The 25238-nt window shown below is 38.9% G+C and overlaps 1 pseudogene; it reads left to right on the forward strand.

Moving 5' to 3' along the window:
- Nucleotides 1-1226: 1226 nt before the first annotated feature.
- Nucleotides 1227-24373, forward strand: LOC137496933 (piggyBac transposable element-derived protein 3-like; annotated as a pseudogene).
- The last annotated feature ends 865 nt before the right edge of the window (nt 24374-25238 follow it).

Below are 25238 nucleotides of genomic sequence, written 5' to 3' on the forward strand. Positions count from 1 at the left end.
AAAGTCATGGAACGACAATATTAGTAATAGTTTTCTCCTAACACTTTTCCCAAAACTTGAAAAAATCTTGGCGTGATAAATGTCGACAGCTCGTTTCACTGCAACTTACCTCCACTATATTCATTAGAAAAATCAGACTCATCACTGCCTAAAATTTCTAAAATATAATATTTCGTTATGCTTTCTTTACACTCCCGTGCACCCATCTCAGAAGACAGCTGTGAACGAAAAACACAAGGCACATAATTATCGTCAAAAATACGGTAAGGCGATTTATGAATCGTCCGTCGTCTGAACAAAGCATGTCAACAGCGTTGGACTGAACTCGGAAGTGCTTTAAATCCGCATTAACTCGTGTTTGGGACAGCGGGAGAAATGATGACATCCGAGTTAACTCGGGCATGGGATGGAAAAGTTTAATAATATACGTACGTAAACACATCTTCATTATGTATTATCATGCCTTTCCGCGTTAATAAAATTAATAAAAGCAATAAAAGGACAGCAACATTATCATCACGATCCTAATTTCATAGGAGAAAGTGAATAACGGTAGAGATACCAAGTTTGAGCGAGGCTGTAGGAACTCGTACCTTCTCATGTGTTTATACAGTACACGGAAATGCTCTTACATGGCAATGCTGCTCTCTTGTGGGTATTTAGACCTACATTATAAAGCTGGTGAAGTGTAAGTACGTATACTCTACTCTGGAAAGGTAAATAAATATTCTGTCTGACGATCTGTCTTCACAAACATCATAGTAACTTTAGCTGGTATTTAACCCTTTCAGTCCCAATGTTGCTTTAGGTTAACATGATATTCAGTACATAAATTCACAAAGTTTATTACTTTCCCCCAAGTCCCAATGTTGCTGTTAATTAACTACAGATGTAAGCTTCCATAATCAGTCAAGAGATGGCAGGAAAGTCGAATATAATTTCTCTTAGATAAAAAAGTTGAAAGTGGTGCACTCTATGGTCATGGTGGATTATATCTTCATGTTTACTTTCTGCATTTTATAAGTGAGAGTGTATTGAATTAGGAGTGTATTTATTTTGTTTTGTGTAAAAACCTTCCAAAATACTGTGTGTATCACATATACTTGATTTTAGAAATATTATTTTGTTTTAAATAGATTTGATGTTGATGTTAATCTAAAGCAACATTGGGACTCAAGGGGTAAACTGTGTTACCATAGTCTAACCTCAAAATAGTAATGAGCAAGATGAAGCGTTTTGGTAGAGCACTGAAAGAGACAGAAATAGAGGATATTCTCGAGAAACTTGTTGACGGGACAATATCTGACTTCGAAGATAGTGATTCAGGTGATGAATTAGATGATGAGACATTGTTATGCAGTAACAATGAAATACAAGAAGTAGAGGTGAGTGATTAAGCATAATTCAGTATTGAATGTTGCCGATAAAATATGAATTTAAAATGCAATTCCTTTTGAATAGCCGTACTAATATAGACATTATAATACTAGTCCCATTTGTAACTATATAGGCCTCTATATAAATAGTGTATTATGAACGTCATACTCACCTTGATTTAATAATTTGTTCTGTAGGTCACGGATTCAAGTCCAGATTATGAAGAACAATCTGGTGGAGGAAGTTTAGACAACAACATAAGTGAACATGTCCCAGAAAAGAAAGAACGCCTCAAGTATCGTTTTAGGAAAGTGGAATTTACACCCCCTGATGTTACATTTCAATCAGAAGTTTTCCCACCACCGCAGGTTGACAGCAGTCCCTATGAGTATTTCAAAATGTTCTTTACTTCGGAGGCATTTGACTTATTAGCTGAACAGTCTAATTTGTATGCTCACCAAAAGGATGGGAAAATTCTGGGCACAGACAGCAAGGAAATTGAGCAACTCACAGGAATCTTTCTCATGATGGGAGTCGTAAAAATGCCGAGTACAAAACTCTATTGGTCAACACACTGCAGATATTCTCCCATTGCAGATGTTATGAGTAGAAATAGATTTAACACATTGAAGAAATATTTTCATGTTGCTAATAATATTGAACAGAAACCACCTGGTGACCCTGAATATGACAAACTCTTCAAAGTCAGGCCATTGTTAGATATCATACGCTCAAGAATGGGAGAATTACCACCAGAAGAGCGCAATTCTGTAGACGAACAAATCATACCTTTCAAAGGAAGGAGCTCTCAAACAATATGTCAGGAATAAGCCCCATAAATGGGGTTACAAGTGCTTTATGCGTGCAGGAGAGTCTGGTATAATGTACGATTTTGAATTTTATACTGGGAAGGGTACTTGTAAAGATGTGGGTCTAGGTTTTTCTGGAGACATTGTAATGGCTCTCACAAGTGAACTACCTGATCATAAAAATTTTAAAGTTTACTTTGACAATTGGTTTTCCTCCCTGCAGTTAGCCATTTCCTTGAAAGAAAGGGGTATTTTTTGTGTTGGTACCATCCGGAATGACAGAATGGGGAAATGTCCGCTTATGGCTGAAAATGACCTAAAGAAGAAAGGAAGAGGCAGCTATGACTACAGAGTTGAAGAGGAACACAACATTGCCCTCATTCGGTGGTTCGATAGGAAGGCAATCAACTTCATTTCTACATATATCGGTGTGGATCCAGAAGATAAATGCCAACGATGGAGCCAGTCAGAAAAGAAAACTGTGGAAATAGAGTGTCCCCAAGTGGTGAAAGAATATAATCAGTTCATGGGGGGAGTGGATCTAGCAGATATGCTGCTTGAGCTATACAGAATAGACATTAGATCGATCAAGTGGTATATGAGAATTGTGTTTTGGTGTATTAGTGTTGCAGTAGTCAATGGTTGGCTACTGTACCGTAAACATAAAAAACAACAAGGAGAAAAATGCATGTATTCCCTTGTACAATTTCAGTTAGAAATATCTCAAGCACTGACAAGGGCAGGGAAAGTTCTGAATCGAAAGCGTGGCCGACCAAGTGACAGTCCAATTGCAGAACCCAGTCGAAAAAAGTTTGCTCCAAGACCAGTCGATGATGTAAGGTATGATGCATATGGACACTGGCCTCAGTATGAAACAAAGAAAGGCCGATGTAAATTTTGTCCTAGTGGAATCACACAGCTGACCTGCTCTAAATGCAGAGTTAATTTGTGCTTGACAGGAGCTAAGAACTGCTTCTTCGAATTTCATAACAAGTAATTGAAGAAACATTATTTTTTGAGGCATAATTTATTGTTCTATTCATCTTTGTAGAATTATATTGTGGGAAAATGTTAGATATGGCTTATTTTGTTTGCTAGATGTAGTTTTGTATACAGAATAACACTATGTAAATTGGTCTGTGAAATATGTATGTCGCATTTGAATGCTACCACAGGCTCCCAATGTTAACCTAGAGCAATATGCTGTATTTTTTAAATTTATTTGGGAAATTTTGAAAATTGTTAATAAACATGATCAGTGTGTTCTAAAACAACTATTCTAAACAAGAAAAAAAATTTCTCCAAAAAATAATAATTTGGGACTGAAAGGGTTAATTCAACAGCCACTTGCTTATTGTGCGTCCTCGCTAAATGCGATGAGCGTCGTTCAAATTGCTTGAGGGACTTGGCCTCAGAGATTGTTTCCTGCCAAGAGACTTGCTGGCACAGCTCCACCTTCTCCATTCAAAACTACAGTTTAGTGCAGATCGATAAGACGTAAGTTCAATTCACAATGGTGCCAGATAAAGAACGTTACAAATCTTTGATACACTTCGTTCTTTTCTCCCAGGCAGTGTCCACCCACTCACTTCATCTTCATTTAAGTGGTAAACACCTTACTGGAAATAACATCAAAAAAATCAAGCAGTATTAATCTATTGATTTGAAAGGTAAACTCACCTTCGAGCACCATTGTTCCAGATTTCAGTACAAGGCACTAATGTTCGAAGAGATTAGGTAATTGTCCCTAACGTAATTGAAGTCAAACCTCAATATAGGCAGTGTCATTGTAAAGCTTTAAATCCTGCACATACCAAGCAAGTGGCTGCACGGTTTGAGTCACGTAGCTGTCAGTTTGCATTTGGAGATAGTGAGTTCGAACTCCATTGTCAGTAGCCCTGAATATAGTTTCCCCTTTCACACCAGGAAATGTTGGGGCTGTACTTTAATTAAGGCGACGGTCGCTTCCTTCGCGCCCCTATCCACTTCCTATCCCATCGTTGCCATACGATCTATCTAAGTTGGTGTGACGTAAATAAAAGTAGCCTGTATAATATATACATGTAACGAACGCTAGTAAGCTTTGGTAATAAGTCAAGGTTTGAAATTGTATTTACGTATTGTGTATTTTAGTGCACTCGGTATTAGCTACACAAATGTGATCACCGGAGCTGCCATCAATTATACCGGGCCGAGATATATTCTCCTCGAAGTAGTCATTTTATATTCCTAAGCATTTTTCACGACTCAGTATGCTATAGCTGAAATTTTCTTAGGAGAATAACACTGGGAAACACGATTTTTGGTGTTTAAGATATTAGTCCGTTTTTATGGTTTTCTCGGGTCGTAGATTATGAAAATGGCATTAGTGTTCGCATATCAACTCTCCTTCTCACGTTATGACATATTATGTTACTCGTGTAACGTAGATATAGAAACACAAAACTTCATTAAGATAGCAAGTTCTTTTGGGACAAAGTTTCTTAATTTTAAGTTAGCTTTTACCCATGTATTTTTAACTAAGGAGATCGCAAAGTTCAGGAAAGCTAGATTAAGTTGGACACGGTATCCCTTCTGAATATAAACTAGGGCATCTCGCAGAGGGTAAATAAGGATACTTTCACTGAATCCGGTATTCCCCGTTTATATTTATCAAAGAAAAATAACGGTCATCAGTGTGGTTGCTCTGTTCACATCATACCATCATAATACCAAATTTAATGTTCTTCCTTTGACCCTTTGTCCACTGTCGCAGGTGTCCTGTACTCATTTTACACATGAAATATGGTGCCCATGACTTATCTTGGTCCCCCAGTTTCAGTTTGAAGTAAGAGAAACCGCTCTTTTCACAGAGTCCGTTATAAAATATCTCCACTGACAGAACGCGTACTCCCCACAAATCTAACAAAGAAACATCAGGTTTGTTAACGAATTTCCTTCGTAATGAAGCCATTTATATATCTACAAAGAAATAAAACTGCCAGACATGTAATTTAGACATGCAGATGTACAACGAACGTAGGTGGGAAATGAAACTTACATTCACAAAACTCACAAAACTAACAATATAAAAAATCTACAGTTGCTAGAACAAAATTTTCCTGATATTTTATCTAGAACAAAATGAACAGGAGTTTTGGAATCGGCAGTATGAACATACCTAGAATCAGTTTTAAAATTCCAGATGCCATAAAAAATCCCCAGCATAATTTTCCTGATTGTGTCGAGAAGCGCATTCAGATCGTCCTTACATTCCTAAAATATAACTACACAACATCTTTGCAGCAAATGTCAGAGATCAAGGCACTTATTTTTTAATGATCCGGTATTTTCAGACTATATAAATCTTCCAATATTCGGAAAATGGAACGCCACTCTTTAGGGTCGATCATAAAAATCGCGTAGGCTGTGTACACGACACAGTCACAAGTTTTAGGTGTGATAAATCTACGTGCCGAGTCAAGTGAAATGAAACGCAGGAAAGTAGCGAATGTAACAAATTAATTCGTAAGTCATGAAATCAATTGAATTTAATACATTTAATAGTTTCTGCGAATTGTTATCTCATTTTTGTTGTAAACTCTTTGGTTTGATTATATTCTTGCTCGTTCTGTATCGCGGCACCGTCGCAGCCGCATTAGACAAGTGGGGTATGTTCCAAGATGGCGGCGTAGATGGCAGCATATAAGCCTCGGACATACTATGGTCATCTTGTTGTGTGCATATTTATTGAACGTGTTGAGATATCTCGATGATAATTTTACCACCATATTTGGTATTTGAGGTCTATGTATGTTCAACATTTCAGTGATATATAGTAGGAACGGAGACACAGGTCAATTTTAGCCTAAAGATTCAACTTTTACTCATTTATGATACCATCAGTATTTTCTAATACACTGGGCCTCTACATTTTACGATGATGTTCTGTGCACGCTTTGACTTCCAGGTTCCTGCTGATCTCGAGGTGATTTTCTTGTACTGCTGGAACATCCAACTTCAGATGCGGGCTCATCTTGTCCTTCAAAAGCACTGTCGCTATATCTTCATGCATTTATGTGGCATCCCCATTGTATTTCTGAATTATTATGCTATAACGTATCATATGTTCGAAAACTCCATATCCCTTACTGCTATTACGTTTCCATATTCGGTACGTCGCAACCTTGCCAATATTTTTGACAATATTCATTGGGCGAATTCACCTCATACAGCCATTTCACTCTACATTTCTCACTCTTTATCTCGCAACCAAACACTCCAAGAGACAGACTCCTGTTTCAGCTACACTATTCAAGCAATCATACCAAGTAGCTATGCCTACTTATTGCAGACACAACATGTCCATATCAAATGGCGCCAGTTGATTATTGTTTGCTTTTGCATGTGATGCACTGTTTTTGTGGTGAGCGATTTATATTCTAAGCCTACTACCGTTCGCTTCTCAGAGTTTTAGGTCCGGCAGTAACGAAATTGTGAATTTTAGAAGTCTTTTATTTACTCCTTCAAGAGTATGAACGCCGGGCTGATTGGCTCAGACGGTTGATGGGCTGGCCTTCTGACCCCAACTTGGCAGGTTCGATCCTGTCTCAGTCCGGTGGTATTTGAAGGTGCTCAAATACGTCAGCCTCGTGTCGGTAGATTTACTGGCACGTAAAAGTACTCCTGCGAGACTAAATTCCGGCACTCCGGCGTTTCCGAAAACCGTAAAAGTGTAGTCAGTGGGACGTAAAGAAAATAACATTATAATTATTAAATGTCTGAACGGCGTACAAAGGAGATGGAGTTCACAACCTCTCAGTGACTGTTCCATGTACAGTAAATGGAGTAACCCCTATTCTTCGACTAATTTACTTAACATAATATTGTTAAATTCTTCAATCAAAAACAAGAAATCAACTAATTCATTACTTATCTAATATATCAAATAATTAGTAAAACAACACAGAATAAAACACCTAATTATTTAAAGCTTCTCTGTATGGCCTTCAGAACTATCAAATATATTTGTACATAATTAATATGAAACAAGTTTGAATGCCACTGAATCAGACATAATTGTCAATAAATTTTGGAAGATGTGTCCTGTTGTTTAACACTAGAATAAACAAACATGGGCAGAAAGGGTCCAATCGTTTTCCCAGTAGTAAAATAATTTATATGTATTATATTCAGATCTCTTTGTCTCTTCTTCTATTTATCAATTACCTTCAAATCTACGAATCACTGAAAAATTATAAAATGAATTAAAATATTCTGCGTACGGGGGCTTTTTGCCCATTGTTGGTAAAAATTTGAGGCTTTGAATTTCATGTGTCAAACCTGTAACCTGTAACTTGGTGAGGCCATACGCTGAAGAGAGATCTAAGGACCTCAGAAAACACCAGCGACCCATAGGTTCTGCTCTTGAAGAAATACCGGTGGCAAAGAAGGTGAAGAGAGATGAGGACCAAGTGCGAAAAGCCAGATGCCATTTTTGCATGAAAGAAGGGAGTACCCAGCGAGAAAGAGAGAATATCGCTAAAATAAAAGTTATGAGTGTGAACTGTGGACGTCATCTATGTAAGAAAAACTTTTTTTTACAAGCTGCTTTACGTCACACCGACACAGATATGTCTTATGGCGACGATGGGACAGGAAAGGGCTAGGAATGGGAAGGAAGCGGCTGTGGCTTGAATTAAGGTACAGTCCCGGCATTTGTATGGTGTGAAAATTGAAAACCACTGGAAACCATTTTCACGGCTGCCGACAGTGGGGTTCGAACCCACTATCTCCCGAATACTGGACACCGGCCACACTTAAGCGACTGCAGCTATAGAGCTTAGTTTGTGAGAAAAACATTCACTATCTAAAGTTGCATGTGTACCAGATCAATGTGGAAAGTTCCTAGTAACTACGAACTTCCATACTGAATAAAGTATCATTTATTCGTATCAGAGGTACCAATATATACAATCAATACAAGAAAATATCTACATTATATATATAATTTACACAAGTTGTGAATCTATTACTCTGAGTTCATTAGTATCACGTTAATTATATGAGAATTAATCGGTTTAAATGACATATTAATATGACTTTAAATATATAGTCATAATTACGAAATAAAAGTTTGGACATTTTTTACCCATTATTGGCAAAACATGTTATCACAAAAAGTCTTGGTAAATCTAGGACTAATTTTAAATGTTGTAGGCTAATACAGTATGTACGCTGGGTATTCAGCCCGAAGGCTGCTTTGATCCTGCACAAACCCACCAAAAGCCTTTATGAATAGCTTAAGCGTCACTGAAGAGGCGTACTAGGGAAATGAGGAGTGAGGTAGTTTCCTGTTGCTTTCCTCACCAAGCCAGTAGTTGCTATTACATATCAATCTGCTAATCTCACTGAAATGCATGCACCAACCTACCCTGTGAGCGATACTTTCACACCATTCATAACAGGGACTGGATGCATATGTGGAATGGTGTTTTATAGTTGGGCCTACGAGAGTTGAAGTCTGACTTTTAGCGCCATAGGCAAGAAAAAGTTGACTAACGCTGCTCGAAAATAGTCCGTTGCTATGGCAACGATATTTTTTTTTTTTTTGCTAGTTGCTTTACGTCGCACCGACACAGATAGGTTTTATGGCGACGATGGGACAGGGAAGGGCTAGGAGTGGGAAGGAAGCGGGCGTGGCCTTAATTAAGGTACAGCCCCAGCATTTGCCTGATGTGAAAATGGGAAACCACGGAAAACCATTATCAGGGCTGCCGACAGTGGGATTCGAACCTACTATCTCCCGAATACTGGATACTGGCCGCACTTAAGCGACTGCAGCTATCGAGCTCGGTACGATAATATTTAAGAACGCTATCGCCACGTGGGTTGGCTTGCTCTCAGTCGCTTTTGTTATATTATTTGGAGTAGTACTGTGTTAGCTGCTTTAGTTATTGCTGGTATATGTAATAATTTAAGTGTTTGTTTCCTGAATATTATTTTCGTTGTTATTTTATTTTTTTGTAAGTTAGTTCTATTCTCTATTTGACATGTGTATTTGTTGAGGTTATTGTCAGTTTAGTGAATATGAAACCTCATATTTATCGGCAATGACATGTTCTGTCTTAAATGCCAGAATTATTAGCAAGAGCTTAGGAACTGGTCAAAGCTGATTGAATTGCATTAGGCCAACATAGTTGATTAAATATTCAGCCTGTATGAAAGAGTGGTATGCCGCAGACGGAGGTAACTATGACAACGCAGCGTACTTCGTGGTTACTGCTTTCGCCGCTCAAAAGTCAGCCTTCAACTGTCGTGGGCTCAACTATAGCATCGCTCATATCTCGGTCAATTTCATATTGTCAACGCCAAGGATGAGACTGAGACAGGTCAATGAAAGTAACAAATTTATTTTGTATTTATTCCAGAAGACATTGTGCACTGTAAACACTACATCTCGTCACCTAAAACATAGTTACAGTTTGCTATTTTCGCGTCACCCCCCTGTACAACAGTGGCAGTCTTGCCGATCAACGCTGTGAATGGTTTGAGTTTGGTGAAGCTTGATGGGAGTCTGGCAACTTCCAACAGCAATTAGGCCGTGCACCTACTCCAACACGTGTTCTTTATTTTCTCAGTTGAATGGCACTCCACAAGGAGAGAGAAGTGGACCTTAATTTAGACAGCGCCTTATAGCGTCTCCAGCGTCGAGTGACTGGCGTCTGCGCACAGGTTTACCGGTCTACTGCAATTGTTGGTACAGGGCATCTTCAGCTCAAACCCTGCGGTGCTTTAAAGAGAGAGAAACTATTTCAAAGTGTGATTTACTTCCAGTTTATTTCTGTTTGATTTCTTTGTTAAACTAGTTTATTCTAATGTTATAGATTTTACGCCCCGATTAAATACTTTTGACTGTTTCCGGGGACGCAGATGTACCCTAATTTAGTCGCGCAGAAATTCTTTTACGTGCCGGTAAATCTACAGACACAAAACCGACGTATTTTAGCACGTTCAAATACCACCGAACTTAGCCAGAATGTGGCGAAAAGTCCAGCGCCTCAATCCTCTGAGCCACTTAGCCCGACATTAAACTAGTTCATAACATACTTGATTATATTTACAAATAGATTATGGCAATTTACATCCAGGAAATATGAAAACTACGGATATTTTTGAATGAATCTGTGAAAAGATTAGTTACATAATTGAAAATGAATGAATACTGTGGCGTAACAACCGAGTGGTGTGGTCACGTGTGCTAACGCGCTACGGCTATGGAGCCAAGCTCTGCATTCGGGAAACGAGTGGATTCGAACCTCCACCATCGGCTGGATTAAGAATGGCTTTCCGTCGTTTCTCATTTTCCACTTCTGGGAAAATGCCGGAACAGTTTCTATTCAAAAGCCACAGTCGATGCCCTCCCCCTCCTTACTCAATTTCATTCACCATAATTCATTTCATCTTCATTAGCTCCTGAAACGAGGTTGGCGATAGGAAGGGCATCCGGTTGTGCGAAATATATCATATCATTTCATCTCAGCTTTTCCACAACGCCACATCAAAATAAAAAAATAGACATTCATACTGTAGAACCGTAGAAAATGATCACCATCATGAGGGGAATTTTGTTCACCCATTGTTCATTCTCCTTATTCGGTGCTTTCTCCTCAGAGAAGGCTGGTGACCATCACGTAGCATGTTTTCCTGATCACAGTTGCTGTGTTGTGGATGTCGAAACACTGTCGGATACTCCACGTCCAGGATAATCTTCTCCGTCCTCGTCTTCGTCCTCGTTTTCCTCCTGTCTTGCCTTCTATTGTGAATTGTATCGGGCTGTATTTGTCATATTGGAAGATGCGACTGGAATAGGCGGCTTAGTTGTATTTTTCGGGGTTTTAGACTTCACATGATATCTCGACTCGAAGAAGTACGTGCTAATTGGTGACTTGCTGCGCCTATCATGTATATTTCCCGCGATGCATCCTCATCTTAAGGGCCTGCAGTCGTTTAATGTAAAAAGCTTCTAGTGTCCATCTATTGACACCAACAATTAGTGCTGGTGACACATAGCTCTTCAAGATACGCCACCGAGGTTGTAGTTATTGGTCATGTTTGCACACAAGATGTTCTAGTTTAAAAAAAAAGAAAAGCACACACTCCTTGCAAAGTCGATCCTCAAAACATTAAGTGTTCTATCCACCGCGTGCAAGCAATACTTCGTATTCCACAATGTTCTTCTTTACAGTAAGGTATAAAGAAAGATGAACGTTAAATGTATTATACTGTGTCTGTTCTGGTAGGTCAGCCTCAAATAGCACCACCAAAGGTTATGCGGTTATAAGGAAACCGCAAAAACCAATGGCAGCACTGAAATGAGGCGTACTAGGCAAGACGAGGAGTGAGTTAGTTTGCCATTGCTTTCCTCACTGGGTCAGAAAGTGCTATTGCAGCACGACTGACCCTATGAGCAACACCTTTCATAACACCCAGATGCACTAGTCGTGCTCTGAATGTCATTACTTAGCACCGCCTATACCCCAGGAGCTTCCATATTGTCATAGCCATGGATGAGACTGGGACTTCGGTGAAAGCTACACGTTACTCTGGTCTGTGCCAGGTAGGTGTGCGTAAATACTTCATAAAAATATACACTCCTACAATACAGTACATTAAAGTTCATTTTCCTTCATAAATTGTCACAGGAAAATGAACACAATGGACGTTGTTCTGATGGACTGCATATCCAAATGTGGCTGGGAGACGTGATCGGTCTTAAGGAAAATAATGGGTCGGAAGAGCGTTGTGGGACACTATCACTCGCGCACCGTAGATATATTCAACAATGGAAAATGTGGTAACGTAATCGGACGCGTACTGAGAGAAATTCTCAGTGAAATTCAGAGGTTAACCTGTGAAGATGAATCGGTATCAACAATCAACGATATTTAAAATAGTGAACCTAGAATACCTAGGAAAACCATTACTTAATGACACATGAATAAACGAAGGGTTGGAATATTATTTCACTACGTGCCCGATACGGTATTCAGACAGCGACATGAAAATGTCACATTTTCACACTCTCAGATTGTATCAACCCAATCTGGGATGACATCCGCTGTCTTGTGAACAGAAGGTCAGTTATTGACCGACTGCATTTTTAAGATCAACAGTTCAAAAGCTAGCATTTGCGGGGTTTATTATGGTGACTAGCTTCTTGTTTATCGGTTCACCTTTCCTGTTTACTAATTCGCTATCCAGATCATGAACTTGGTATACTTTCAAGAAAATGGTTCCAAATACGAGTTCATGATCCCCTCGATGAGCACACAGGCCATTCTCACCAACTTTATAACCTTTATGCAGATTGGATTGGAGAGGGAGGGAGCTCGCACAGCGGATTAAAGCCGGCCGACCGACAAACCTTAGTTACTGCCCCTTTTGTCTATCCGCTCCATTTATCAGTAAAGTACCAAAGAAATTCTGTGGCGTAGATTGTAGGGTCTGAAATTCTCCTCCAGCCAAGTAGATTACAACCAGGATCTGTGCCACACTGGCCATTTTAAAAATAATTAGGGCTAACGTAAGGGACACTAAGTCGCTTATCTGAACAGGGCCACAAAAGTGTACAGCGTTATCTCCACTAATTAGAAAAACAGCGCTCCTTTCAGTTTAAAACAACGGACCGGTGTTCTAACTTGTCTGCTTCCAGAGACCTACCCTTCTCTATGATCTGTGTGCTCCATAGTGGAGAATAAGAAAGAACTTATCTTGTGATCCGCTTGAGGACTGCCTGCAAATATTTTCAGAGCCACTATCTTGCCATTTTTTGTCCGCCCCCTTGGGTGAATTATCAGTGTCGTAGCCTTCGGTTCAGGTGGCGCGGGTTCGATTACCGGTACGGTTGGGGATTTTAGCCACGTCTGGTCGATTGGCTTGTGGACTAGGTTTTCGTGTTCATTTTAGTACGTATATCTTCATACTACCAACCACCATAGAGACATACAGCAGTTAATACACTCCTCCACATAACGTTATCGGTAGGAAGAGCACTCGGCCGTAGATGTAGGCTAAATCCACATCGAAGTATGGCTTCAAATAATTGGGAAAATGGCAGGAAAGTGAAAAGTTTGTATTACGTTTGTCAGGGGGCGTATTTATATGACCTAAAATGTATGAAAAGCTACATTTATGACCTGAAAAACTTAAAAATCAAAATATGACTTCATGAATAGCATCTACATACATTCAGAAATACTTCTATTATGATGCTACGAGCTGCAATTAATGTAGAGGTAAAATAGTTTTGATTCCTCGAAATCTTTAACATAAAATCAACTATAATACTGAATAGTCCATGAAATCATTAACGTTATACTGCATACTCCTAGGTAAGGACGGACTCTGGAAGACATAAACACTATCTTTACTCTCACCGTTCAATATTCAATCAGTTTTATGTTATACACAACATATTTATTTGAATGTTTTCATATCTGATCTAGTATCCGTTATCAGTATTGTTGTAATTTATGACCACATGCATCTTAACGTTGTTGAATGAGAATCCTCTCCTGTTGTCGCTTAGTATCCTCTTGTCGCGAAAAAAACTTACTTCACATGATGTAACAGGAGTGTACTTGAATAGAGTTAAACCACTTGCTTGGAGAAAAATTCCTGAAAATCTGCAGATGAAGGGTTTCCACAAAGAATGCCACTTATTCCACGCAGGTACGAAAGTCCGCTATTCTTTTCCAGTGTATTTTCTAATTTTCTATACACCCTAAATGCTGTTCCTTTCGCATACTTTAATTCCTGTTCAGTTCACTTCACAGCATCCAGTGCATCACTTAGGTTTGCACCTGAACCTCCTAGTTGTGTGATTTCTCCAGGTCAATAATTAAAAATGGACTTAATGCAAGCCAGGTCGGCTTTTAGTGTAGCGCTTCAAAATAAATCTTGAGTAGTTTTAATGGAGGACGATTCTGCAGGATCAAAATACTTCACGATCTTCTCCACGACATCTATTTTGTTGAAATAATACACTGTAGCATCAAGCCAAGTCCCTCAACGCTTTATAACTGTCTAAGAACGTAGAGGCAATTGAAATTTCTGAACGCGAAGTAAAGCTTTGACGAACACTGTCTTACAGTCGGATATTAATCTGTCTAATTCACGGTAGCTACTTCTAACTTCTTCAACCCATGCAAGGCATGTGCAAGACATGACACATTTGGCCACAACAGATCTATTGAATTGTCGAAGAGAATTGCAATTGTGGCATGGGCGCCCGCAGGATCTTTTCCAGGGGATGGGGCACATTAACATTTTCCAGAAGACTTTCCAGCTATAACGAATATACATTATTTCGTTTGTTTACCTACCTAGGTGATGATATGCAACCACTCCCCCCTCTTTTTCGTAGCATTTCTTACTTTGTTAAATGCAGCACTTCGCTGTTCTGAAACCGTTGGCTACTTTATGGCCAGAACGGATGGATATTTAAACTTTAGTTCAGAGATCTTGACTACAAAAGTTTGTTTTCTCTCTTCTGCGATTCATTATCAATAGGTTCAGTTCTTAAAATGGTTACACATAAAATAATGATCATGTCGTATTTCCAAATATTAGAAGTCAAGCAGTTCATTAAAATGGTAATTCTAACCCAGTTGGTCTATTTTCTAAACAACTGGATATATTTTCAGATAACCCCAAGTCACTATATTAAATTAAGCTGTACAGATATCCCTAAAACTCAACCTGGCTAATTATTCGAGTTTTCCGTGGTTTCCGACTTTCATACCAGGCAAATGCTGGGGGCTGTACCTAAATTAAGGCTACGGACGCTCCCTTCCTTCCTTTATTTCTTATCAATATGCCAATGAGTTTTGAATTGTTGATCACGTTTGAACACAAGATGTTCTGATGTCTTAGTCAAGGCGACGGTCGCTTCCTTTCCTATCCCATAGCCATAAGACCTACCTGTGTCAAGGTGACGTAAAGAAAATTGTAAAGCTTAGCGTTGGGAACTAGACAATCGAGTGACATAGTCAGTAGCTTCTCATGGCGGTGGTCTTAGTTTGAATCTCGACCAATGTAACTGAGGCCTTCGAAATGGAATTGCATGTGCCTGTGCCTGTGGTTTGAATTCCATGGATTAGATGGCCATGATCACGATGTTGGCAATCATATAAAACTGCACACTTGCTTACATTCCGTTCCAAGGTTATGGATTTCGAAAGTTTGAAGACATTAAATCAGATGTTTTTTCAGGCTCGGCGACCGGTTTTCAATTAAATATTTACAGTCCGTGTAACCATTGTCAACTTTTACACTGAAAACTTGTTCGATTTCCTTCACAAGTGCCATAGCTTTCCATTCCTGTTTTCAGATAGTACAACTGTAAACGGTGTGTCCTCTTAATTACTGAAAAGTTATAAATTATAAAGAAGAATATTACTGGTAAAAACGTGATCATTATAGTGGTGGAGCAGATGCTAAAAGACTCCCGAAAATCATTCTGCGAACTATTTGTTGGAAATATCTTCTCTTCTGATCATTAAATACCGCCAAGTAATAAGAGGGGGATCACTGTGAGAATTTGTGAGACAAAGAAAGGTCCAGAGGGCGTAGGCATTTAAGGAAATATATTTCACGAAGTATATTTTGTTAATTATTGTTAGATTCTCTTGTGAAATTTACAACACTGACCTCCAGATGTATGGTTTTGTGATCGTTATGATGATGTATTTTATGTTGTAGATTTTATTATGTATTTGGTTATGTACTCTAGAGGCTGCCTGGCCGAGGCGGTAAAGGCGTGCTCGGTTCGCCCGGAAGGACGTGGGTTCGAATCCCCGTCAGGAAGTCGTAAAATTTAAGAAACGAGATTTCCACTTCCGGAGGTGGATATGGCTCTGAGGTTCACTCAGCCTACACCAAAAATGAATACCAGGTTAATTCCTGGGGGCAAAGGCGGCCGGGCGTAGAGCTAACCACTCTACCCCATCAAGTGCCGAGGTTAACAATGGTGGAAGCATTTACATTCCACTCCTCCAAGGGCCTTCATATCCTGTACGGAGGTGACTTTCCTTTTTGGTTATGTACCGTACAAAGAAAATCAAAGAAAATAATCTCCATATATCGTCGCTGCGTCTAGAAGAACGATAATGTGATAATATTTCAGCTCAGAACACTGACCAGAAATGTTCTGTCATCTAAGGTTCAGTATTACATGAACTACTGTATATCAACGGAATGTCATTCCAAGTGATACATGTGTTGCGGGTTAGTATTTCCCCCCTCAACATTGCCACAAAACGGTATTTTTAGGCGCAACGACTATAATATGCTTTAAAGGCCTTTGGAGGAGTGGAAGCAAAATACTTACGCTATCTGTAACCTCGGCGCTAACACGGATAGAGTGGTTAGCTCTACGCTCTACGCCCCGGGAATTAAACTGATACTCATTGTTTTTGGTGTAGGCTGAGTGAACCGCAAGATCGTATGTCTCTCTAGAAGTGGGAATCTCGTTCCGTATTTTCTCGACTTCTTAACGGGGAATCGAATCTATATCTTTCCAGATGAACCATACACATTTCAGATGCTGTAAATGAATAATTTAATTAAATATAATCTTGCACAATATAAATCTTCTCTTGATGGGCAAGGATGCTTCTGAAATGTTGTAAAATCTGATAATAAAACGGTTGAAAACATCCTACGGATATGAATTACGAGTTTTAGGTAAATGAATATAATAATGTAATATAAATATAATGAAGTATGAGAAAATATTCTTTATTTATGCTTAAAAATTGAAATCCTTTTCTAAATCATAGTTATCCGATAGATTAGTTTAACAGTTTTCCTTTTTCTACCACTACGAGTGCTATTGTGAGTCAATGCAGAGTGTCACTTAAGCCCTTATAGCTACATTCGTTGCAGACATTTTTCAAAAAATAAAAAAATAAACCACTTACGGGTATTGAACCGAGGAACACATTACAGAAATAATTATGTAATTAAGTTAATTTGGCTAGGATTTGAGTAAAAAGCACGCGATTTTAGGCTGTTTCTCCGGAAGTGATTTCTTGTTGTTTTATACAGTTATCCAATTGGCCTACGCACTATTTGAAACCTTCTCGGGCCATTCAGCCATTCAAATTTGAGCACAGTTGAGGAAATTACATTTACGTTTTTCGTAGTATGGGGGCCCCTACTTTGTCTGTTAAGAAATGTTTTCAATATTATAGATTATAAACTAAGTACTACGACCTGAGGAAGGCTAGAGTTTGTGAGCTACACTGTACTCCACGTGCGGTGGAGAGGTATATGTCAGGTATCAGCCTTAGGGAGAAGGTTCAATCAGGGGAAATACGAAGAAGAACGCAGGTAAAGGACGTCCTCGGGAGAGTTGTAATAGACTGAAATAACAGTGGGTCCGACTTGCGGCTAGAAAGATCCAAACAGATGGACTCTTTACAATATTCAGTGGAGAGTGCGAGGTCGCAGAGAACAGCGTAGGGAAACTCCAGCAGAGCTGGTTTTATAGCGCCTAGGAAGCAGTCATAATGCAATGTCACTAGGATACGATCAGATACATTGACAAAATGATTGAATATATCTACATTCACCGGTTGATAAAAGGATACCTGTAGAAACAAAAAGAAGAAGATAAGAATAATAACAAGCACAAATGAATGAATTAATAATTACATATCACAGTCGTCAAATGAACATCATGTATTATTTTACTTTAGTTTAATTTTTCGAAAGTTCTACAAGTGACATAAGACCTGGTTAAAAGTACCACCTTAACTAAATTCACTGTTTGCACGCTTGCATTCCCCCCCAAAACATTTGTTCCTAACGTGCGCTTGAAACTATTTGGTAAATAGATAGTACGATAAATCTTATCACGGAAAATCCTGACTTCTGTGGGTGGTGTACGACTCCTCAGACATTTGTGATGACCTCCAATCTTATTCGGTTCGATCAAAGCTGGTATTCTTATATTCCTAAAGAATTAAAACAATGAAACTAATATCAGTTTACTCCTACCTGGTTACAGATGAAAGAAGGAGACGTTCCCATTTCCAATACGTACCTGAAACAAATAGAAAGCCATTTAAAAATTTGATGAACTGTTTTTCAGTTACCAGTAATATACGTATCGGTACTTAAAACACAGACTATTGTAATAAGTAAATAATTTAACAAAAATGACTGGGAATAATTACGTAATTCGTTAATATTATTACTTTATGTGAATGACTCTCACTGAATTAATGTTGCGAGTTCCAAAGTGAGGTTTTCCTATTACCGGTGTAGATATAGATGAAATCCTCATTGATTCCCTCACTGCTTATACCTGTTTTCTACACCTCTGATGTAACCTGTGCTAGTTATCTCGGCTAGCTTTTCTCATAGCTCCAAGTGCACATTCACAATAAACTATGATTATTCGTAACCTCTGTTACACTGATTAATTTCAGCACTGATTTCCATTAAATAAAATAAGAAGAAGCCTCCTTGTAAGTGTGTATAATTAACCAAATTTACTGCCCTGGGACTTGAGTTGAAATCTAGAACTATAATTATCTGTATCTCTCATCTAATAATAACAACAATTATTATTATTATTATTATTATTATTATTATTATTATTATTATTATTATTATTATGATTATACACCATTCTACATGTCATAACTGTACAGGTTATCGGACAAGAGTGACACAAAATATGGGCGTGGTTGGCGGTGACATTGGTTTTAGCCCTTTACTGAAAAGCATTGACACTTCAATCAGAGTACTATACGAAATTTGCGGAAGTGATTGTGGAAAAACGTCAATAATGATTTAATTTATAATTTCACCTCGTCTTGCAACGAAATTATTTTTCCCGAATTTCTACGCCTCTCACGCAACGTGTGCTTGTTATCTAGGTTATATTTCCTCAAAACTAGAATTGTACACTCAAAATGAACAATATTTTCTTTAACATAAAGAAATACATGAACTGGATTAAAGCCACTATATATATATATTTATTAATAATAAAGCCAAGCTTTCAGCCAAATTGTATTGGCCTTCATCAGGGCATATGAAGTTTTTCCTCCGACAGTGAGCAAAGAAATTATCTGAGGAACATGGAAGTCATGCCCGTACTATCCACGGCCTACCCCACTAACTGGACTCAAGGATCGTGGCGCTGTGCTGTGGTGGTTGGGAGGGAAGTTACTGATGCACCGCCCTCTGTCTTTCTGTATTTCTGCAGTACAGGTCTCCATGTATTTGATAACTTGAAGCCGTCTTCCCTGTTGATGTTATTTGGGCGCAGCTCTATCTCTATGGCTTCCCTCACAAGACGAGCATAGAAGTCTTTTAGAGGCGCGATGACCTTCGACTGGTCAAAGAGGATTTCATGGTCTGTACTGTAGAAATGTTCTGCTATGGCAGACTGGCTTATAGCGTTCTCCGTGGAGGATGAAAGAGCGACATTCGGCAGCGCAGCGGCCTCTCAGCACTGGGTTCTCTGGTTCAAATCCCGATCATTCCATATGGGACTTGTGCTGGACAAAGCGGAGGCGAGACAGATTTATCTTCGGGTACTTCGGTTTTCTCTGTCATATTTCATTCCAGCATCACTCTCCAATATAATTGCATTTCATCTTTCAGTCATTGATTATTATTGGCTCAGTGGAGTGCGACAGGCTTCAGCAGCCGGCACAGTTCCTATGCTCGCCGCTATATGTGGGCTTCATTCATTCCCGGTCGAAAGACTGGATCCAGGCTGTGAATTTTTAAGACTAAAGAAAATTATGCATACGATCGGTAGCTCATGAAGCAAGGTACCTACCTGTATTTATCTGGATGCACAGGTATAAAGTCCTTGTTTCTTTATTCAAGGGCTAAAAGCAATGCGACTCTCGTCCGATAATCTGGACCGTTATGGCATGTACAGCGTCTCTTATATAAACTCAGGTCAGCGGTTGCAGAGTGGACTTTGACCTACAGAAGGCTACGGCTGGTCCTGGTTCGACGGCTCTGCTCTCCGACCAACCGAGCAGAGGAGTGCTGGCCGCGTCTCTGTCTTGGCTCGATGCCTATGCATTCGGGAGACGGAGAGGGGTTGGTCCCCACCGTCGACTGTCCTAAGAATGGTTCTTCGTGGTTTTCCATTTTCCTGCGGTAATGTGAATGCCGGGACAGTTCCTAGCATAGGCCACGGCCGCCAACTCCGCACCTTCTTCGAACATCTCCTTCACTGCATCACATCTCCCTGGTCTGAGAGACAGCGTTACCCTCTAGGAGACCCGCCGTCCCCTTCAGGGATGGAATGAAAACATTTTAATAGTAGTATAAACTCAGACCGAACGCACGGTGTGTGTAGTCAGCGCTACGGCAGTTCCGTCGGTCGAACTTACGTCGCGCACGGCCGGTGTGCTTTAAGCGTGTATACAATCTTATATGAAATCCTACCTTATTATCCGAGCTCGATAGCTGCAGTCGCTTAAGCGCGGCCAGTATCCAGTATTCGGGAGGTAGTAGGTTCGAACCCCACTGTCGGCATCCCTGAAAATGGTTTTCCGTGGTTTCCCATTTTCACACCAGGCAAATGCTGGGGCTGTACCTTGATTAAGGCCACGGCCGCATCCTTCCCACGCCTAGCCCTTTCCTGTTCCATCGTCGCCATAAGACGTATCTGTGTCGGTGGGACGTAAAGCAACTAGCAAAAAAAAAAAAAAAAATAGCCTACCTTATTAATGCTGGAAGTGTCGTCCTTCCTCAGTTATACAGGCACTGTATACGGTAACCACATTCCGGTGGATGCAAGTGAGTTCTGTCACTGTAATGTTTCTGATTTGATTCGTAATATTTTCTTTAAGTTCCTCCAATGTGTGAGGATTTGGTTGATACAATTTTACCTTCATTTTACCCCATAAGTGAAAATTTCACACTGTTAGATCTGGAAATCGAGAGAGAAATAGACCAGCACACATCACTCTGTCTGCAAACACTTCCGAGATTATAAGAAGGGAATCATGCGCTGTATGAGCAGGAGCTGAATATTATTTTGAAACCAACCATGCGATTTTTCTCCTTCCGTTAAGTGATTGAAGGGCAGCGTCAAAATGTCATCTTAGTACCTCTCTGCATTTACAAACATTTGAGCTTGTTGTTCCATATGAACGGTTGAAAGGATACTGTACATCATTCTGTGGTTGAAATTTGATTGAGATATAATAATAATGACAATGATAATTATGATTAATAATTATTATTATTTTCATTTATTCAGGTTACATTTGCTGAGTCCGGAGAAGAAACAAAACCTGGACGGTATCGCCTCGACCGTCTCAGTGGCAGTGTCCTGAAGCGCGAGAATTTGGTCGGGGATACAACTTGCTCTAACAGCACACCAAACACCAATCTTCTTGACGTAATGACGGACTTCATAAACACCAATAGGATTTTCTGCGCACCAACAGCGAGAGTTATGACTGCTCACACGACCATAAAGAAGAAACCAGAACTTTTACGCACGAAAATACAGTGTTGCAATGATAACTGTCTGACCATGTTACCAGCTGAGATTCAGACTGGCGACTCATGCTTGCGAGGTCGAACACGTGCAGGCTGCTTGCAAGGTCAAGAACTATGCGCGCGCCTCCCATACTGAAGCTGCCGTAGCGCAGAGTAAAAACACCGTGAGTTCGGTCTTGGTTTATATGAGAGACCCCATAGAGTGGTGTGTATAATAATAATAATAATAATAATAATAATAATAATAATAATAATAATAATAATAATAATAATAATAATAATAATAATAATAATAATAATAATTCATGAAAAATCGCAAAGTCTTCAGGACCTCCACGAATAAACAAACATGTGTGGTGAAAACTAGCAGCAGTACAGGTACAAAATGGTCAGAAGAACGGAAGAGGCAACACAGTTCACGAATAAATTTCGGAAGAATAGGAAAGCCAAAAGCATGAAGCCAACAAACAAGTTCAAATGCGCTCTATGAATGGGCGTAACGAAACAATGAAAAATAAAAAAATAAAAATAAATAATAATATATTTTCATATTCTGATACATTTTACGTCCCAAGGACTACTTTCACGGTTTTTGGTGCCGTAATTGTATAGGAGTTCTTTTAGGTGTTAATAAATCTTTCGACACGAGGCTGACGTATTTGGGTACCTACATTTCATCATTTATTTATGTATTTCTTTAATTTATTTATTTACGTATTTAGAAGAATTGTTGTTCTTACTCCAGGAGGAAAATGCAACCCCCTTTCATGCCAGTGCATGGTTCGTTGTCAAGTGCTGTGTCAGACTGAGGTCATCATCATTAGAGAGGGGGGAGGAGGTAGAGTGAATTTCAAGTGACCCCAACACGGCATCATAACAGTATCACTGAACATTAAGCAACGTGGGAAAACTCACATTATATGGCTGCAAAGTGAAAATAAATTGACGCTAAAATGCAAATTGAGAATGGTTGTTACATTAAAATATTTCCATCCATAATCACATCTTCGTGCACGTTCCTCTGCGGCAGTTATCCACACCATGCACTGATACTTCCGAGACTGTCGTACTTGTTAACCATTTACATGAGCACAAATTATAATAAACACTAGGCCTATATATAATCAATCAGCTTTTGTGCTTGTTGTTCCATGTGAACGGTTAAAAGCATACTAACCATCAGTTCTCTGTCCTCTATTTGAAGTGTGATTGAAATAATAATAATAATAATAATAATAATAATAATAATAATAATAATAATAATAATAATAATAATAATAATAATAATCAATTGTACCACAGCGTATTGGAAATACAAATCCGAATCAGTCTTGGAAAGTGAAAATTACAAACTTCACTGTTAAAACGATTACCTGCAATAGACCAGATATAATTATTATTGTAGTTAAAAACAAGAAAATCTGCTTGTTCACTGAAATAACCTACCCTAATCCTCACAACCTCCAATCAACACATACGGAGAAGATATCCAAGAACACAGATCTGGCCACAGAAATAAAAACCATATGGAAACTCAACAATGTTATCATTCCGGTAGTGATTGGATGTAATGGTATTCTACCAAAGACACTACACAGGAGCATTGAAGCACTTAATCTCCACTCTCTCACTTACAGAGAATTAAAAATAGAGCAATCCTGGCCACTTGCCATATAGTAAGCAAGTTTATTGGCCTGAATAATCCACCATATACAGAGGACTAATGAAAATAATAATAATAATTTTGACTGTTTATGCATATGTTTATATAAATATCTGTTTAATTTATTTGTCAACATTGTAAGTATATACCAGCATGTACTGTATGTAGCATATGTGCTTATATATTAAATAGTACTTTTTCCATGTACATTGTAGCGAAGAAGCACATAAACACAATTGTAATATCGTGAATAATATATAATAAAATACAATGATAATAACACCACAATAATAATAATAATAATAATAATAATAATAATAATAATAATAATAATAATAATAATAATTGTTTTTCCATGTAGTCAGCGACGGATTCCACTTCTACCGCCTCAAGGGCAGTGTCCTGGAGCGTGAGACATTTGTTCAGGGATACAACTTGGATGGAGGATCAGTACCTCTCCGAGGCTGTGCTGAACAGGGACCTTGTAGGGAATGAGAAGATTGAAAGAGATAGGCAAGGAAGTGGGAAGGAAGCGTCTGTGGCCTTAAGCAGATACCAGCCCGGGATTTGACAAGAGAAAAAGTGGGAAACCGCAATAAACCACTTCGAAGATGGCTGAGATGGGAATCGAACCACCTCTACTCATTTGATCCCACGATGCTGAGTAGACCCCGGTCCAGTACTAGTACCAGTTTTCAAATTTCGTGGCAGGGCTGGGAAATGAACCCGGGCATCCGGAGATGGCAACAAATCACACTAACCAGTACACCACAGAAGCAGAAATAATAATAATAATAATAATAATAATAATAATAATAATAATAATAATAATAATAATAATAATATAATAGTAATAATAATGTTATATGTTTTAAGTCTTACTAACTTCATTTTTATGGTTTTCAGAGGCTCCGAGGTTCCTGAATTTTGTCCTTCAGGAGACCTTTTACGTACTGGTAACTCTGCTTCGTGGAGAGGGGAGGAGAAGTAGGTGGGAATATGGGAGGGAATGTGTACGTACTGGTCCTGTGTAATGGTTGGGCATGGGTGGGGAGGTTAGTGATTCCAATTACAGTAGAGACAATACGCGACTTTCAGCGAGATATCGAATTGAATTGAATTGAATTGAATTTATTGATCATGATTTACATGCCACTGAGACTGAAAAGCACCTTTATGCAGCGTCTTCTTATAATACAATGCAGATTTATGAAAACAGTAACTACATTTTTATAATATTAAAGTATTAAACTAAACATGAAACTTAAAAAAAAAATGAAAATACAGATACCAAATCCAGTAAGGTTAAGACGAGGGACAGCTATTAGAGCTCTCTCTAGCGGATTGACCTGAGAACTACTGATTCTGTCATGAGGGCACGTGTATTTGTGTGTGAAGTTTTTGGTGTTATTTATTTATTTTCAGTGAGTTGACATAGTTAAATATAGCGTGTGTCATTCCTTGATATCTCCTCTCAACATGAGGGGAAAGTTATGTCTGTGTTTGGCTGCAGTAACCATGAAGTAGAGAAGAATGCGCGATCTTTCTTCCGTTTCCCTCGTGACAAGAAAATGTAAGTAATATTGTGTTTGCATATATATTCTTCCAGTGGCAAAGATATTTTTATAGTACTTCATAATATTCTGACCTGCTCGACCCATATTTTAACTAGCTTAAAATATAATACGCATATTTTATAGTATAATACAGCAGTTAACCTTCAATACCGATGTGTTGTTGTAGGTGTCATCTGTTGGTTTGATTTAATTCAGTAAAATACATATGCATATGAGTGTGGCTGGTTGTGTTCCAAGTTACCCCATTTGGAATGCCGTAATGCGTTGTCAAGCACTGAA

This window comes from Anabrus simplex, chromosome 1 (assembly GCF_040414725.1).
Source record: "Anabrus simplex isolate iqAnaSimp1 chromosome 1, ASM4041472v1, whole genome shotgun sequence".
NCBI classification, from domain to species: Eukaryota; Metazoa; Arthropoda; class Insecta; order Orthoptera; family Tettigoniidae; genus Anabrus; species Anabrus simplex.